This window comes from Bubalus bubalis, chromosome 11 (assembly GCF_019923935.1).
Source record: "Bubalus bubalis isolate 160015118507 breed Murrah chromosome 11, NDDB_SH_1, whole genome shotgun sequence".
In the NCBI taxonomy this organism is placed as follows: domain Eukaryota; kingdom Metazoa; phylum Chordata; class Mammalia; order Artiodactyla; family Bovidae; genus Bubalus; species Bubalus bubalis.
In genome coordinates this window covers 9,836,082-9,854,231 of record NC_059167.1, presented here as the reverse complement: position 1 = coordinate 9,854,231, position 18,150 = coordinate 9,836,082, and the positions used below count along the sequence as shown (strand labels likewise).

The 18,150-nt window shown below is 40.8% G+C and overlaps 1 long non-coding RNA gene across 5 annotated transcripts in view; it reads left to right on the top strand.

Moving 5' to 3' along the window:
• LOC112587770 overlaps window positions 1-18,150 on the top strand; it is an 86,580-nt gene that overhangs the window by 17,770 nt on the left and 50,660 nt on the right. Inside the window, exon 6 of one of the 5 annotated variants that reach the window (XR_006542591.1) lies at window positions 11,964-12,585. The exons of 3 other annotated variants lie outside the window; for them this stretch is intronic. This is a non-coding gene — a long non-coding RNA (uncharacterized LOC112587770). Of the gene's footprint in view, window positions 1-1,023; window positions 1,265-11,963; window positions 12,586-18,150 lie in introns of those variants that run through there. One more of the 5 variants, XR_006542593.1, reaches the window with a different exon arrangement.

Here is an 18,150-nt window from a genome sequence, read left to right as displayed (position 1 = left end):
GGGGCACCATATGGTTACCTGAAAGCTGTTCTGCTGACATGCTATCAATGCAGTTATCAATACGAAACTGTCACTGTGTCAAAAACTGGCATCCAGTTGTTGAGAAGATGTTATGATAGGAATACAATCTGTATCTGAATGCTACCTTACACTTGATTAGCACTTTACAGTCAGTCAAAACACACAAATACTGACTGACTTGGCTACTTAGTTAGCACTTGGACACTTCGATGTCTCCCCCTATTGATGGAATTATATGCTTTCCATGTAATTCCAACACAGTACCAGGGGTGTTCCGTGTCTCGTGGACCACGCTAGGAGCTGGGACACCGATACTTGCAGGGAGGAGGGGTTGTAAAGGAACTCCATCAAGCTCTGGCCAGCCTGACTCTGCACTGGGTTCAGTGGCCTGCAGTTCCAACAGTTGATAAGTATCGATGGGAAGAAGCAACTTTATTAAGCTCTGTTGACAAGCTGCTCTTATGATCTGAGCAGATGGCAGTCACTGGTCTCCTTGCCTGTTCCTTTGCATAAGCCCAACTGTCTGTATGCCTAGAGAATTCAGTGTGAATAATAGATAGCTATTTGTAATGGAAAAACACAAACTCCAGCCTTTTTCTATTTTAATTGGACCCTCAAGCAGGGAAACAGGAAGAAAAGTGGCAGCTACAACACCCAGCTTCAGATGCTTGATGCTTCATCTTTTGCATTTGGAGACAGAGAATCCTTTATTCTCTTCACAGCATGGCTATTTTTCACACAGGAAGGGATGGGGCACTTGATACAGATAGACTTCAGCCTTGTCTGATTTCGCTTCATCATGTCTCCCTTATTCCTTTTCTTTCACATTAACTCTCTCCCCTTAGTGTTCATACCTTAGAAAATATTTGTAGGTGATTTTTATTAATACAGTCTTTGAACTGATAATGAGCCAAACTCTGCATATCAACAGGCACACCTTGATTTATTGCACTTTGCTTTATTGTGCTTGGCAAATATTGCTTTTTTTTTTTTTTTTGATAGGTTGAAGTTTTGCAGCAACCCTGCAATGAGCAAGTCTTTAGGTGCCATTTTTCCAACATCATTTGCTCAGTTCTTATATCTTTGTCACATTTTGATAATTCTCAAACTATTTCAAGCTTTTTCCTTGTTCTTATCTTTGTAATGGTGACCTGTGATCAGTGATCTTTGATTTACTGCTATGACTCACTAAAGGCACAAATGAAGGTTAGCGTTTTTTAGCAATAAAGTATTTCTAAATTAAGCTTTGTACATTATTTATTTAGATATACTGCTCTGCCATCCACAGTGGACTAGGATATAGTGTGAACATAACTTAAAATATTTTATTTATTTTATTTTTGACTGCTCTGGGTCTTTGTTTTTTTGTTCAGTCTTTTTTTCTTTCTAGTTGCAGAGAGTTGGGGCTGCTCTTTGACTCAGTGCATGGACTTCTCACTGCAGTGGCTTCTTGTGCTGTGGATCATGGGGTACAGGAAGGCAGGCTTCAGTAGCTGTGGTTCCCAGGCTCCAGAGCTCGGGCTTCAGTAGTTGGGGCACAGGGGCTCAGCTACTCCGCGGCATGTGGGATCTTCCGGGACCAGGGTTTGAATCCATGTCCCCTGCATTGGCAGGTGGCTTCTTAACCACTGGGCTACCAGGGAGGTCCCAAATGTAACTGTTATGTGGATGGACTGGGAAGCCAGACATTTTGCCTGACGCTCTTTTTTGCTGCATTTACTTTTTTGTGGTAGTCTGAAGCAAAATCTGCAATGTCTCCCAGATATGCCTGTAATTATTTTTATTTTTCTCCTTTCAACACATGTAGCTTAGTGGTTAAGTACGTGCGCTTTAGAATCAGACCTGATTGCAGTTTTCCTTTTTCATTTTTGGGACATGCTAGTTAACATTGGGATATACCTCCCAAGGCTCAAATGCTTCAGTTGAGAAAATGGAGAAAATCACAGGGCCCCTCCCAAAGGATCATGGGTTCATTAAATGAGATAATTACTATAACATAATTACTCAGTCCCAGATAATATGCTAGAAGCTCAGGAAATGTTTTCTGAAGACATTTCAATTTTTTTTTATAACAGAAACGCTTAAACATTTCCAGTTTCAGGAAGAATTGTGTCTTGTAATTTATACATAGAGGTGTAGAGGAAGAGACTGTGACATTCCTGGTGACTGATTTCATCAAAGTAGATGGTCGCTCAGAGTCCAGGAAACTCAGGCAGCAGTTTTTAATTTTATTTATTTATTTGCTAGGGAAAAATAACAGCTTCTAAAGTATAAGGCCTTACTCCCACATAAGAGAAAAGAACTCCCTGTATGTGGAATCTTCTTTTAAGGCCATCTTAAAAAAAAAAGTCAGCAAACTCTCCAGCTCTTCATTAATTCCACAGCTTGAGAAAGTTATGTTAATGTGCACTAGATGATGGTAATGTTTTAGAATAATCTATCTCCTAAACCATTTTTGTGTCATCCATTAAACCTGTTACTCAGTGGGATATCTATACAATTGATGAAAGAACCAGCAATCTCACTGATTTTCATTTGAAGTGAAATATATTTTCTTGGTAAATTCCAGCATTAAGATTTTATCTTCTTTAAAAAGTTGAATTGAAGCAGAGAAGGGAAAGGGTGATGGGAGGGATGGAGTATAAACAAAGAGTGCTATTTTGGGTGTGCTGTGCTCTGCTCTCTGTGACTAGTTATAATTGTAAATTTTGACATGAAGAAAATTTCCTTTTGCCTTTTTCTTTTATGCTCCACCTGCCAGGATGAACCTGGCAGGAACCCATGTGGTTGTGGGAGAATGAGCTGTATTCATTTCTGAGTTTTCAGCGTCTCATATTCTACAACCCAAGTTGGTCTCTACATCTACCAGGGCACCTGCTTGACCTCAGTGTTCGTGGTTGGAGAGTGAGTGGGCTGGAAGCAGATCTGATTCACTTTCATTGAATTCAGAGATCAGCATGACTTTTGAAATTGGTCATTTCATCAGCCACACAGCCCTGATTGAGAGTAATTGAGGAAGTAGCTGGGAATGAGAAGAGGAGGATGGGGCAAAGCATGTGTCAAACTGGTTGCTTTCCCTTTTTGTTCTGAGATGGACCTTCATACCTGATGGAGGAAAAGAGTTGCCCTCCCCAAGGATTTTTTTCATGTTCTGTGATTAAAAAAAAAAAAAAAAGGTCATTTGAGCAGTTTTATAAGCTAAGGCTATGAAAGCTGTAATTTGAAAAACTATGTGGGTGGCAATATTGTTCAAGAGAGAAAAGAAAAGATAATTATGGGGAAAAAAAAAACACAAAAAAACCCCCAGACACACAAACTAGGAGATGCTAATCACATAAGTTGGTTAATTTAGGAAATATAGCTGAATTAGAATCAAATCTTTTATGACTCAGATCGCAAAGCAGCAGAACAACTGCAAACCCTGGCATAGATTTTGTAGGGATAAAATATTAATAATATTTTTCCAGTTTTACAGTAATATTAGTAATAGAGAATATTTATTGAGGGCTTTACTATATACTTTTTAATGACTTTATCCCATTTATTCTTTAAAAGTAGCCTTTAAGATTAGAATGATCATTTTTTCCCCCATTTGTCAGATAAGACAACTGAGGCATGAAACAGTTACATTGTACAAGAGGAAGGGCTGGGACCCCAGGTCTTTCTGACCACAGAGCATCTTTAATTTACTAAGAGCCCCTTCTCAGATAATTTTATTATAATTTTGCAAATAAGATACATTCCTTAGGGAGTCAAATCAAAGATCTTGGATTCAAAAGAACAAGGAAGCTGTATGGTCACTTGCCTCTCTATAATCTTAATTTTTGTTCTTACCATTCTTGGACTTGTTCTTCATATTTACCAACTTAGAAACACCAGAAGATATTCTTTAAAGCATTATTTAAAGCAACTGAAATTTAAAATAGTATTCTTTAAATCATTATTTAAAAAGCAATGTGGATTTATTCCTTAATAAACATTTAATGTAACACCTTTTATGGCTAGACTAAATCCCATGGACACCAAGGAGATCAAACCAGTCAATCCTAAAGAAAATCAGCCCTTAATATTCATTGGAAGGACTGATGCTAAAGCTCCAATACTTTGGTCACTTGATGCAAAGAGCTGACTCATTTGAAAAGACCCTGATACTGGGAAAGACTGAGGGCAAGAGGAGAAGGGGGCAGCAGAAGATGAGATGACTGGATGGCATCACAGCCTCAATGGACTTGTGTTTGAGCAAACTCAGGCAGATGGTGAAGGACAGGGAAGCCTGGTGTGTTGGAGTTTATGGGATTGTAGAGAGTCGGACATGACTTAGTGACTGGACAACAACAAATCAGAATTTAATCTACTAAATCATAATTAAATCTGCTTTTGAATTGCTTAAATTATAGCAGTGTCCAAATGAGTAACATAGAAGAAATTTGCCCCAGGGAGAGGGTGAAGACATCCATGCCTTATGTTTCTTTTGAATTCTAACCTCAGTTCTATTATTACCTGTTTTTCCTCCACATCCACCTCCAAAAAAATTTGGAACCATAATGAGAGACCCCCATCTCTGTATTAAGAATGTCTTTCCTCATGTTAAGACCAACCCCATTTCATCTCTTCAAAAATGTATTCACTGGTTTCAGCATAATGACTCCATTTTTTTTTTTTTAGCATCTCAAATATTTATACCAATTTATTAGCGGCAAGTATCAGTGACAAGTGCAGGTAAAGTATTATTTATGCGGAGATATCCAATTTTTACTTGTTTGACTGCTTTCTTGAAAGATGATGCTTTGGAAAATAAAATGCAACATTTATCATTGTTTGGTTGGTGATGGGAGGTAGCGCTTACTCTCTTCACTGTGACCCAGTTAGTTCACGTAGCCAAGCCTTCACAGCTGCCTGAGCCTAGGCTGTGATAACCCCAGCCCAGGAAAGACATTCACACAGTTTTGAAAGGCAGAGCAATGATTGGAGAAACTTCTAAAAATACAAATACAAATATAATGGAGAATTTACACTTTATAAGCTGCAACCTGTACCAAAGTCAGTGGATAATGACATTGCAGTTTGGGATTTGCATGTGGACTGCATCGTCATACTTCACTAAATAACTCAGGATGGAAAGAGGGGAGAAAGCATGTGAATGTCTACTGGAAAGGAACACGCTAGCTGATGGAGTTTCAAAGGGAGGGTGCAGGTATTGTTGATCTATATTCAGCTATTTTTTATGGAAGTGTTTTGAAAAATAATTTGTTTATCAAATATTTGTTGAGTACCTTCCACTGGATCCTTTCACACTCCCCAATTCTTGATTCAAGATTTGATGGATTAATGTGAACAAATAATTTGAAAAAATTATCAGAACAATTACCTGGCTAAGTTAAATTTTATTAAGCTTTGTAGCTTCTGTGGCTTCTCCTTTTCTTGTTTTGCAGGATGCTGTGATCATTGATTATCTTCTGTTTTCAGAACTTTCCAAGTGGTGCTTGTGGTCTTAAAGAATCCGCCTGCCCATGCAGGAAATGCAGGTTCAGTCCCTGGTTTGGGAAGAGTCCCTGGAGAGGGAAATGGAAACCCACTCTAGTATTCTTGCCTGGAAAATTCCATGGTCAGAGGAGCCTGGCGGGCTACAGTCTGTGGGGTCACAAAGAATCAGACGTAACTAAACACACATGCTTTTATTCTCACATTTGGAGCCTCAGAATAGAGAACTTGAGATATTCCCATGAATGACATGAGAAAGAAGAGAGAATTGTTATTCTCTTATTGCCTTTGACACATTGGCCAGTTTTGATTTAGTGCACATCATACACAGGTGGCACGGTGCTATTGCTGTTGGGGACTTTAAAAAGGGAGACCAAGTTCTAATAGCTAAGCAGCTAGGTGTGGTTGACTCAGTAAACTTAGATCAATTGGAAAAATTCTGGTGGGTTTATAAGTGAATCCTAACCCATGGTTCAAAGGACTTGAGGAATTAGTTCATAGTTCTTCACTGTAAGCAAGGAAAGCTGAATCTGGTAGACAGAGAAAAATGGGACTGAAGTATATCATGTGGCTCACAGAGCTACCGGGAAGCAGAAGAACAGACTTAGAAAGCTAGGACAAGCTTTCTGATCCAGGCACGACTTAGAATACATCTGTTGGACAAACTTCTGTCCTCTCTGCTGAACACCAGATACTGGAGTTCATGTGACTGCTCGTACAGGCCAGCATCTCAGCCCTGCACCCATCACAAGCATGCTGCCAAGAGTGGAGAGAGCTGTCACCCCCTCTTTTGTGTCTCTAGTTACTGGGTCAAAGTCAAGCTTGAGTGTGTTTGGGTGGGAGAGTCCTATTTTATGTCTGAGTCTTAGGAGAAGGGATGCTAGAAAAGCAATCAGCTGCCACTTCTGTTTCTAAACATGGTCTTTCATTTCAGTTCAGTTAGTTCAGTTGCTCAGTCGTGTCCAACTCTGCGACCCCATGGACTGCAGCACGCCAGGCCTCCCTGTCCATCACCAACTCCCAGAGCTTGCTCATACTCATGTCGATTGAGTCGGTGATGCCATCCAACCATCTCATCTTCTGTCGTCCCCTGCTTCTGCCTTCAATCTTTCCCAGCATGGACTTTGCTGTCCACCAAAACGAATCAACTTGGAATTCTCAAAACGTGGAAAGGGGTTCACATGCCGAATAGCCAAAATAAGTGATGGATTACTCTTAAAAGAATCTAAATATTTAACTTTCAGGCTTATTGATCCATATCTACATGTGTTGGATAAGATGGAGAGATTTTAAACGTCATATTACTTGGTCTTTTTTTAAATAAGGTTGAACTTATCCAGTCAACCATCCAAGTTTTATCTTTCTACCTCATTTTCTTTTGTGAGAGGCTCTCAGGTTGTTTCCTATGCCATTTTCCCTTTTTAGGTAGTAGATCGGTATGTTGTCCCTGGAAAAATAATAGTTTTTGAGGAGTTGCATAATTATTTATGGAAGACAGTCTGGCTGAGGACGACAAAGTCTCTTGTCTTAAAAGCTCAATATATTCTAACCAAAATAACATTAACATTCAACCTTCAGGATCGTATTTAAAAGAAGAGTAATTGTAAAATTTCTAGTGAAGCATCACCAACGTCAAGTAGTATAATGGAACGTATAGAATTGGAAAAGCTTATCGATGTCCCGATGAAAACAGATACTTTGGGATATATTCTAAAACTTCGATGCAGTCCTTATATTGAACAAACCATGAAAATGAACAGCTGAGGTGGGGATTGATCTTCTACAGGTTCTTTGAAATTGATTTTTGATCATTAAACTTAAGGAACAAAGCTTACATGACAAACCATTGAATATATCACTGTAACATTTAAAGGGAGCTACTCCCTCCACGCTGACACTAGAGTAATTCTTTGCAAATGCTGAAGTAGTGTCATTTAGAAGAAATATCTGTTCGGATAAGCATGTTCAGGAGGCGATATCAATGCTTCTACTTAAATTCAAAGCCATAGTTTTTAGAGGGCACCACCACCACCAACAACTTCACAGAGAGTAGCAGCATCTGTTTCTTAACTTTAAAAGTGAAAGACTGTAGTTGGTGTAAGAACAGGCTACTGAATGGGGACTGAGTCTGTCGTCCTGAGACACAATATTGATAGGCTGTCAGACTTGACTTACCTGGGGCTGTACCATCGCACACCAAGACTTACGGAAAGTGCCCCCATGACTGCAACACCCTGCTGAGTTGGATAGTTTTGCCTATTTTCCCGTTTTCCACCATTTGATAACCTCATCGATACGTCTCATCTCCCTCTGGTGGTGTGTGGATCCATGAGATGAGCAGCAGACCACTGAACCAAGCACTAGAGTTGGTGAACCCAGCGTTGCTACTTGCTCAGGTGCTCACAAGTACAGTCTGTCTATGTTGACTCTGTTCATCACCCGGGGTCTAGGAAGAGATTGCTGACACTGTGAGATGCTTGCCTGGGCATGAGAAGCGGCCACAGTTCTTTCTCCATGGGTATTTCTGGTTCCATTTGCTCAGATCAAGAGTTTGAGCTGGGAAATGCAGATGACAAAAATCAATGGTTTTCTTGCTGCTCTTGTTTTCTGGGGGCCCCCTGGGTTCATCTGTGGTGTAGCAGGAGTGGCTCAGGGGATCTTGGGGTGGTCTGGCTGCCACTCAGCTGTCAGTGAATTCTACTCTGCTTTTACCCTTTCTGTATTGGGACTTGTATATGGGTGCTCAGTCGTGTCCAACTTTGCAACCCCATAGACTGTAGCCCCCCAGACTCCTCTGTCCATGGGATTTCCCAGGCAAGAATACTGGAGTAGGTTGCTATTTCCTTCTCCAGGGGATCTTCCTGACCCAGGGATAAAACCTGCATCTCTTATGTCTCCTGCATTGGCAGTCAGGTTCTTTACCACTAGAATTGGGTATGATTTTATTTTATTTTAAATTCTGTTGCTAAAAACAGAAAACGAAAACAAACAACTTTGGAAGTCATCAGCATAAAGAAAAATTCTAAAGGACCAGCTTTGTTTTTTAGTAAACCTTTCCATTCCAAGTGTTCTTTGCTTCTATAATAATAACTAACACACGGTGCTTACTCCGTATCAGGCTCTGTTCTAAGTGATGTGCATACATTAAATTCATTTCATCATTAACCCACCTCTGTAGGCAAAGTACTGTTTTACCCCCACTTTGCAGGGGAAGGAAACAGGGGGACCAAGGGGTTATATAGCTTGACAAGGTGGCACATCCAGTTCAGGGAGAGCTGGAATGGTTTTCAAATTCATCCTTTAATCTACCTTGTTATACAGTCCTCTGCTAAATACCATTCTATGTAATACCGTTTCTTTACCTATCCCTTAGCATGTATTTTTAAAGCAATGATGTGGTCTTTGGTTCAAATGAGGTGCTTAAGAGAGGTAAGGGCTTGCTAAGGATTTAGGATTAAATTTTGTGACCATTCAACATAGCATCCTGCACAATTATTACTTTTTTCAAGCGATTCTGAAGCTTATTAAAACACATTTATCCTGAACATGTTGGAAGACTTACGAATGTGGCATGATAATTTCCCCAAATCCTCTTAATAGTGATGATTATAAGGCTAAGAAAGTAAGCGCTTAAAAATATCACACACTTACATAGATCATCTGTTGACATTCAGCGGGAAGTGGTCCTTTTTCTATTTCCCCTCTCCTTTCCAAGAACATAACTTTCAATTTTCCCTGGATCTGTGTATCTGTCAAAATCGCAAACGTTGCTCATAAAACAACTATGTGACCAAATGAAATGATCTGAACATAATCATTCAAAATCCCCACATGCATTTATTCCTTTGGACTTCTCAGTCTTAGAGAATCATTTCACCATCTTTCAGACTGCCATGATTACTGGGCAGGAATTGGAATATTTTCTACTATTCATCTCGAGCAAAGCAGTGCCGAGGTTTCCTGATTCATGTAGCTGTCTTTCTCTTTTGGCCTTGCCATCCTTCCTTCTTGTTATGGTCTTCCCTGAAGCACAAAAAAGCTGATTTTTAATTCTGGATTTCTTAGAGAAACTTATGACCTGTAAGATTGTTCTGGGTGGTTCACCCCTCCCCCCACCATTACCACAATTTGGAGTCATTCACTACTGCCACGTGAAGGCAAGTAAGCAATGATAATATTAAAAAGGGATGTTGTTGTTGTCATTTAGTCCCTAAGTTGTGTCCAACTCTTTGCGACCCCATGGACTGTAGCCCACCAGGTTCCTCTCTCCATGGAATTTTCCAGGCAAGGATACTGGAGTGGGTTGCCATTTCCTTTTCCAGGGGATCTTTCTGACCCAGGGATCAAACCCATGTCTCCTGCATTGGCAGGTGTATTCTTTACCACTGAGCCACCAGGAAAGCCTTAAGAAGGGATGACACTTGGCCTTTATTGAGAGCTTATCTGGGTCAGTAAGATCTTATGGAAAAACCTGAATGAACTTTTTGGCCAATGCTGTATTTTCCAAGGAACTTTCTTTATGTATATTATCATATTGAATGCTCATGCCAGCATCTCAGTAAATGAACATTAAATAAAAGATGCATAGTGACACTATGAAGGGCATATGATTGCTTCTTGTTTTCCATATAAGAAAAATAATGTTTGAAGGATTTCATAACTTGCCTAAATTTCCAGGCAGCTAATGTTTGGAGCTGGTTCTGACGTCAGAAGCTCATACGAGTAACCAAACTATGATGCTGTTTCTCCTCAGTTTTAAGCTTCAAAAGGGTGGTGTGAATTTGGTTGTATTCAGACATACTATGGTTGAAGAAGTGACAGGAGAGTGGCATCTCTTTTTATGGATGGAATTCCTAGCTTATAGACAAGGGTTGCTATTAAACATTCTTTTAAAAATTTAATATTATTAAATATTTAGAGTCCCTTGGACTGTAAGGAGATCAAACCGGTCAATCCTAAATGAAGTCAACTCGGAATATTCACTGTAAGGACTAATGCTGAAGCTCCGATACTTTGACCACCTGATGCAAAGAGCCAACTCATTGCAAAAGCTCCTGATGCTGGGAAAGATTAAAGGCAGGAGGAGAAGGGGATGACAGAGGATGAGATGGCTGGATGGCATCACCGACTCAATGGACATGAGTTTGGGTGAACTCCGGGAGCTGGTGATGGACAGGGAGGCCTGGCGTGCTGCAGTCCATGGGGTTGCAGAGTTGGACACGACTGAGCGACTGAACAACAACAACACAACTTACCTATGGATGGTTCTGTTACTGGCTGTAGAAATTCCTCTCAACGGGGATTTTCTTACTTAATAAAAAGAATGTTTCCCCCCCACCCCCCAACTCTAAATTTTCTTACCTTTATTTGAGGCTATCCAGAAACATATGTTCCTCTCCCATCACACAGCAGTAGATGGCAGCAAACGTCCACCATAGACGCCTGGAATGTTGCCTCTGGGCTTCCACGCTGTGTGAAGCTGGAGGCTGCTTTTAAAAATACAATCATCCATGCTCCTTTCCTGACATGTTGGAAGGGCTAGTTTTCCAGGTCACATATGTCTTATCAGTTTCGAAAATAATCACGTGGAAAGCCTTTTCATTGTGTTTGCTGCTACATTTCTGCGCTGTGGTGACTGTCAAGCCAAAATCAAACTAATAGCAGGAGGAAAAAAAGACGACAACGACCCAGAAGAAGTGCAAATAATTTCCGTTAAGAATGATCCTTGTGGGTTTGCAAATACATTTTCATCACCCAATCTGATCAGTGAAGCATTCTTGTTTGTAAATTATTTATCAGTGTCTTTTCTCTGTCACATCGTTTGCACCATTGTAACACGCGATATCCAACTTTGGGGTTTTCTGTTTTAAGAATATCTGGGGAGAAGCGTTTCTCACCACCCTTTGCTGTCAGAAATGAAGCACAACCATTATGGAAACCATATATACCAAAAGGGTTTTCTTTTTGGTTGTTTTTCTTTCAGTTAGACTTTCCAAAGCGTATTACCCTGGGCATTTCGCATTTTGTCTTAGTATTCATTCAGTTTTCAGCCTGTTGTTGATTCATTTTGCTAGTAATGTGCTGTGGATTTTATGGACAATGTAGTATGATTGATCTGCACTTGAAACAAATTGATTCCCTGACCTGGGAGAGAACGGCCTTCAGTACTGACATGGTGGTGTTGCTGCTTAGCTATTTGACAAGCAATTAGCATCTCCAAGTTTTGTTTCCTTTCTCTATAATGGGAATGAAAGTATCTCACAGGATTTTGGTGAGGACTATATGAAATTAAATGAGGTGATGTCTTTAACCCACTAGCTCAGTACATGTTAAACATTCACTGTCAGCTGAATGTGGGTTGGGAGGATAAAAGCTATTGATAGTTAAGACTCCTTCTAGTTTTTCAGTGCCTGTAACTCTGATTAGTTTCTTTTCATTCACCCTCAATCTGAGTGTTACAGGTATCTAGCCTAAGAAGGGAAGAGGCACTTGAAAGATGCTGAGATGAAAATGTTCTAGAGGCTGAGAGGTTGATTTACTGTGGAGAAAAGTGGTCGTACTTTTATTATTGAGAGGTGGCTACAGTTTATCTTGGACGAAAGTTCATCAACCAACATTGAGGACTAATGGGAAAAAAGGAAGAAAAATGATGTCATTAGGAAGAGGGCAAAATGAAAAGCAAAGGCACTGATGGGATAAAGAGGGTACTGTCATATTACCTGCACTTGATCACCATGGAAAATGTTTTCCAGGACGTGGAAACAAAGGAAATGATGCTTTAAGAGCACTTCAAGAACTAGGTCAATTACTAGTACAGAAACTCTCATCCAAGAGTCTCTTATTTTAATTTTGCCATGGATTTTGGCGTTCAGTCCTGCATCAGGAAATAACGTCATCCCTGACCTACACCCAATTGATAACCCATCTTAGCAGTTTGTATTTTTATGGCATTTTGGGACAGTCCATCCTTGGACATCCAATCCAAGCCTGGACAGTGTATTAAAAGTCAGAAACATTGCTTTGCTGACAGAGGTCTATAGTCAAAGCTATGGTTTTCCCAGTGGTCATGTATGAATGTGAGAATTGGACCAAACACCAAAGAATTGATGCTTTCACACTGTGGTGCTGGAGAAGATTCTTGAGAGTCCCAACCAGTCAGTCCTAAAGGAAATCAGACCTGAATATTCATTGAAAGGACTGAATCTGAAGCTGAAGTTCCAATACTTTGGCTAAATGATGCAAATAACTGATTCATTGAAAAAGACCCTGATGCTGGGAAAGATCGAAGGCGGGAGGAGAAGGGGATGACAGAAGATGAGATGGTTGGATGGCATCACCGACTCAATGGACAAGAGTTTGAGCAAGCTCCAGGAGATGGTGAAGGACAGGGAAGCCTGGCGTGCTGCAGTCCATGGGGTTGCAAAGAATCGTACGTGACTGAGCGACTGAATAACCACAGCAATGAGGTCTTTAAAGGCATGGGTTCTAATCTCCATTGCTATTTCCAGGCTGTCTGACTGTGGCCACCCTGCTTGTTGCAGAAGACTGGCTTTATAGTCACGGTGGAAAAGGATAGTTGTGTTTCCACTCCTCAGAGATGGTGATAGTTCCTCTTTGCTCATCCAACAAGGAACATTAATAAAAAATGGAAATACCTCAAAGGAGAGGAAACAAAATGCTTTTAATAAGCCAAGATTTGGAGGAAAACAGGAAAGGCACTCTCAACATTCTCTACACTTGAGAATACAGAGAAAATTACCCAGGATCTGAAGAAGAAGGAAATTAAGACCAGCTCTGAGTCGGTTCCTAGTTAAAACCCTGGCTTCTAATGAGCCATGTAAGTTGGCCACTTCTCAGAGATTCCTCGTCTTAAAATGGAAATGATACCAGGACATCCTTCATAGAGTTATATTAAGTATAAAAAGAGCTTATACCTGCTGAAATGCTTACCACGGTGCTGCCCCATAGCAGGTGCTTGATAAAGCATGTTCGCTGTTACCGTTGCCGCTCTTTTAAGCGTGCCTGTGAGAAGGTGCGGTTCTTGTCAAGGGCTGAAGGCTAACTCTGTCTTGAATGTTCAGCTTGTTCATGCTTGGCATTCTTAATAGTAAGCCTTGCAAAGTTTCAACCAAAGTACTAAAAAAAAAAAAAAAATCCGTGAATAGCAAGTACAGTGTTACAGCTTTATCTTGTCATTAAACTTGAAACACATTCATGGTCTATGTATAATATAATTGCTTCTTTTTGCCAGTTATTGGTTATGAATTGGATTTCCTGCCCCCGGAGATGATACTGATGGGGAAAATAAAATGATTATAAGACGGCCCTCTGACCTGTTTACTGAAAAGGAATACTCTGTTTCAGCCTGAAAATAATACACTGAATGCTTTTAATACTGGTTTCTGTTTCCCGATGACCCACTGACGCTGCTGACTCCGTGTTTCCCTATCTGACGGTGTGGGGCTGGATGGCCTCCGGCTGTCATATTTTGAGCCTTCGTCCCATGCCAGGTCCTGAGGTAAGTGTATTTCATACACATCCTCACTCAGCTCACAGCAATCTTGTGGAGCACATGTTAGTCCTGTTTTATAAAGGAGAGAACTGATCAGTGCCTCAGCAAGCAGTCCAGGGTCCTGCCGCCGGCACCCAGCACAGACAGGGTTTGCACCCTGGTCTGTCTGACGGTGAAGTGTGTCTTTATAACAGCCACATAAAATCTTAACATTATTATGAAGATCCGTTCCACATCTAATATCCTGAGATTGCACTTCAAATACTCTTTCCTGGAGAAGGTAAAGTGTTTTGACATACTACCTTCAGCTCTAGGGGGAATAAGACAGGTGAACGAAAATAAACATGGTAGATCAGGTATAAATTGACACATTACCGCTCAGGGCACAGAACTGTAGCCATGTAGTTTTCTATAACTCAACTCCCTTTCAATGTTCATTCAAGCTGCCGACTTAACCTTATGGTGTTCTGGTACATTTAGTCTAATCTAGCCGAACTTGTAGTCTGATGTCAGCATTGTTATTTCAGCCACTGCCCAGTTTGAAGCTTCTTGCCTCTTGAGGTGTGACTCAGAACTTCAGGCTTCTATTCTTCTTCTCTACTTGACTTTTATCCTTCTCTTGGTGCCACTGGGTGCTAGGGAAAGCTATGGCCCAGTATCCCGGTGGGGAGAGGTACCTCTAGTTAGCACAGCTGCTTCTGGATTCTTGCTGACTGCTGATGGTAATGAATCTTCTTCTTGGTTTCTGTCACATTCTGATAGCTGCTGCAGAGGATCAGATTTCATGAACTCTGCATCTTCTTTGTTCTGACATCTGATAGATATTTAGTCCTTATTTTTCCCTCACTGGAATATGTGGGAGCTACTAAATCTCCTCGTAAGTCACAAGAAGTTGGCTGCCAAAGAAATGGAAGACAGTCCTTCTGTCTGGTCATTCCGTGTTTTCTTTTTTAAAATCAGCTCCTCTGTGAATGCCTCAGATTGGCTTGCCTCCCTGCTCTGGGCCAACAACCAGGATTTTCAAAGCCCGGTTGATTTTATAGATTTTTTAGAAGCAGCATTTTAGCTCTTCTCTTATTCTCTCTAAAGTTCTCTTGGTTCCTCCAGCCCATTCCCACCCCCATCTTCCTGGCTGGGAAAGACTTTTGCTTTACTTATGGCAGAAAACGTTCTTTATGTCAAAGCCTCTCACCTTCCTGCTCTTTATCTATTCTTCAGTCACATCTTGATGCTTTGCTTTGTATTACGGAAAAACCCAGCTTTCAGAGTTCTTAGAAATTCTTTTCTTTGAAGCCTTGCTTTCAGGAATATTGTTTAATTATGGATCATCCATTGATGTCTACTTTGATTAAACAAAAATTAAGCGATGGGTTCCTTATTCTTGGCCTGTCTGCCTACTCCTAGAAGCACTTGCAAATGCTTTGGCTATAATTAGTTGAAGGGCAGAGCTCCTTGGGGGAGTTGGAAGCAATTAGGAGTCTCAAGTGGGGCAGAGAACTATCTCCACCAACATTTGCACTTGCCTTCAGTCGTGCCTAGTTTTTACTGGAAAGTTCATGTTGGATTCACATCCATATTTCTTGGTTGTCCTTGCATCTGCGTGTGGCCACGTGACTGGTTCTAACCAATGAAATGTGAAGGGAGTTTTGTATGTTAGTTCTAGGCTGACATTGTTTATTATGGACGTTCTTTCTCTGTGCTGCCTCCTGTCTCCTGCCCACCAGCTGGAAGTCAACATCAGTGGTGACCTTGAGAGTATTGTGTCAATACTGGTTAATCTTCTGTCAGCTTGGGTTCCTGCATGACCATATGGAGCAGATGATCCTTGCCTGTCCTCTTGTTGATTCAAAAATAAACTTGTCTTTTGAGTAACTACTTGATATTTTTTGGTTTATTACTTTTATCAACTAGTGTAACTTCAACCAATCCAGCAGGAGTGAAAAGACATAATATATTTCTAAAAGTTATTCTTGCTACAATAACAAAGTAAAATTTCCTTAAAGGGAACAAAGCATCTTCAAAATGAAAGAAAAGTCATTTCTTACATGCTTTGTTTGGACTGTACATTCCTATTATACTTGGGTGTTGGGGTAAGTCTGGAGGTTCATAAACTCTGGTAGTTGGTGTTTTGGTACAGTGGACAGACTGATCATTTTTAATTTTTTAGACAGTTGTAAAAACAAAACCAAACAAAGAAGAAGGTGTGACAGAGATCATATGTGATTCTCAAGTCTTAAATATTTACTTTCTGGACCTTGATAGAAAACTTGGCATCTCCTAGCCTACATAGTTGGAGAAGGCAATGGCAAGCCACTCCAGTACTCTTGTCTGGAAAATCCCATGGATGGAGGAGCCTGGTGGGCTACAGTCCATGGGGTCGCCAGGAGTCGGTCGTGGCTGAGCGACTTCACTTTCACTTTTCACTTTCACTCAGTGGAGAGGGAAATGGCAACCCACTCCAGTGTTCTTGCCTGGAGAATCCCAGGGACGGCAGAGCCTGGTGGGCTGCCGTCTATGGGGTTGCACAGAGTCGGACATGACTGAAGCGACAGCAGCAGCAGCAGCAGCCTACATAGTGGGGAAACCAATGAACTTACACTGTATTAAATTGTGGAAAATTCTGAAAGAGACGGGAATACCAGACCACCTGACCTGCCTCTTGAGAAATCTGTATGCAGGTCAGGAAGCAAGTTAGAACTGGACATGGAACAACAGACTGCTTCCAAATAGGAAAAAGAGTACGTCAAGGCTGTATATTATCACCCTGCTTATGTAACTTATATGCAGAGTACATCATGAGAAACGCTGGACTGGAACAAACACAAGCTGGAATCAAGATTGCCAGGAGAAATATCAATAACCTCAGATATGCAGATGACACCACCCTTATGGCAGAAAGTGAAGAGGAACTAAAAAGCCTCTTGATGAAAGTGAAAGTGGAGAGTGAAAAGTTGGCTTAAAGCTCAACATTCAGAAAACAAAGATAATAGCATCCGGTCCCATCACTTCATGGGAAATAGATGGGGAAACAGTGAAAACAGTGTCAGACTTTATTTTTTTGGGGCTCCAAAATCACCACAGATGGTGACTGCAGCCATGAAATTAAAAGATGCTTACTCCTTGGAAGGAAAATTGTGACCAACCTAGATAGCATATTCAAAAGCAGAGACATTACTTTGCCAACAAAGGTTTGTCTAGTCAAGGCTATGGTTTTTCCTGTGGTCATGTATGGATGTGAGAGTTGGACTGTGATGAAGGCTGAGCACCGAAGAATTGATGGTTTTGAACTGTGGTGTTGGAGAAGACTCTTGAGAGTCCCTTGGACTGCAAGGAGATCCAACCAGTCCATTCTGAAGGAGATCAGCCCTGGGATTTCTTTGGAAGGAATGATGCTAAAGCTGAAACTCCAGTATTTTGGCCACCTCATGTGAAGAGTTGACTCATTGGAAAATACTCTGATGCTGGGAGGAATTGGGGGCAGGAGGAGAAGGGGACAACAGAGGATGAGATGGCTGGATGGCATCACTGACTCGATGGACATGAGTCTGAGTGAACTCCAGGAGTTGGTGATGGACAGGGAGGCCTGGCATGCTGCGATTCAGGGGGTCGCAAAGAATCGGACACGACTGAGGGACTGAACTGAACTGATGTAAGGAAGACTACTCTGCATGTAAAGAATTGAATAATCTATCCTGTGTTGATCTGTGGCATTATGATTTAGGCCTTTGAAATTGATAGGAATTCTATGGAAAGTGTACACTTGTCCCAACCCTAATGGAAAAACACAAAGATTTGCTCAACTTCACTTCTTGTGCCTGTAGAACAAGCTTGCCTTGTTCATATAATTCACTGATTATTTTTGAGGTTGGTAGTCAGTTTGTTATTATACGGACACAGCTAGAGAGGAAAAACTATTTTTTTTGTTGTTATTTGTTTATTTTGGATTGGTAGCTCCCTAAACCAAGGCCCATGCCTTTTGGATTTATAGGGTGGATGAAACATTTTCAACACTTCAATAAGGAAAATAAATTCTCTTGAGACTTGAGTAACTGAAACATAGTAATAGTCTTCTTTTTCTCCCTTTATAGCCTCAAAAAAGTCAAGCACATTTGTCCAGAATAACCTAGATTAACCAT